The 763-nt window shown below is 41.2% G+C and overlaps 1 pseudogene; it reads left to right on the top strand.

Moving 5' to 3' along the window:
* The first annotated feature begins 275 nt into the window (after window positions 1-275).
* Window positions 276-360, top strand: LOC113180350 (U2 spliceosomal RNA; annotated as a pseudogene).
* Window positions 361-763: the final 403 nt, after the last annotated feature.

The following is a 763-nucleotide window of genomic DNA, read 5'->3' as shown; positions in this document are numbered from 1 at the left end:
CCTCCTTGAGGGCTCAGTGGTAGAGGATTTGCTGACGCATGTGAGGTCCTAGGTTCAATCCCTAACACAAAAGACAAAACAAATAAATAAGACCCTTCTTGATCTCCTGCTAGATACAGGCTCTGCCAACTTCTTGTTGGCTCAGTTCAGGATAACTTGGAACTTTATGATCTTCCCCAACTGACTACACAAAGATCTCTTCCTCCCAACATTTCTATGCCTCCTTCCTCCTTTGCCCCACCCAGTTTCTTAGAATCTTTAATATTTCACTCTTCATTGCTTCTCAGCCTTTTGGCTAAGATCAAGCGTAGTATCTGTTCCTTTCAGTTTAATATTTCACCCTTCAAACCCCTACTTCTTATGTCCCTCTCTCCACCCTTGCCAGATCTTTCTCCTCACTTCAGCCTCTCAATCACTTGAACTTGAGCTTTTTCCCGCTTTTTAAGGGACTCAGGGTGCCTCAAAAGCAACTACTGTGGCTGAAAAGAAAGAAGGCTAAATGTCAGTACGTTGGATTTATTTATCCACCCAAAAGTGCTTTGGGATTATTTGGATAGCTGCCAGAGGTCTCCTTTTACCTCCATGAGATTACTTATTAGGGCAAATAAAAATAAAAATCATAAAGGTCTCCTCCATAAATATTGATAAACAGGAAAACTTAATTTGTGCCATGATATTCAGATAAAAATATAAAGGGAAGGACTGGGGTTGTAGATAGCACTATGTTAGAACAAAGGCAAAGCCCGGGTTCAAATCCCAACAC

The sequence above is a fragment of the Urocitellus parryii genome, chromosome 6 (genome assembly GCF_045843805.1).
Source record: "Urocitellus parryii isolate mUroPar1 chromosome 6, mUroPar1.hap1, whole genome shotgun sequence".
Classification (NCBI taxonomy): Eukaryota; Metazoa; Chordata; class Mammalia; order Rodentia; family Sciuridae; genus Urocitellus; species Urocitellus parryii.
The sequence above is the reverse complement of the archived record's forward strand: the minus strand, read 5'-3'. Positions and strand labels throughout refer to the sequence as shown.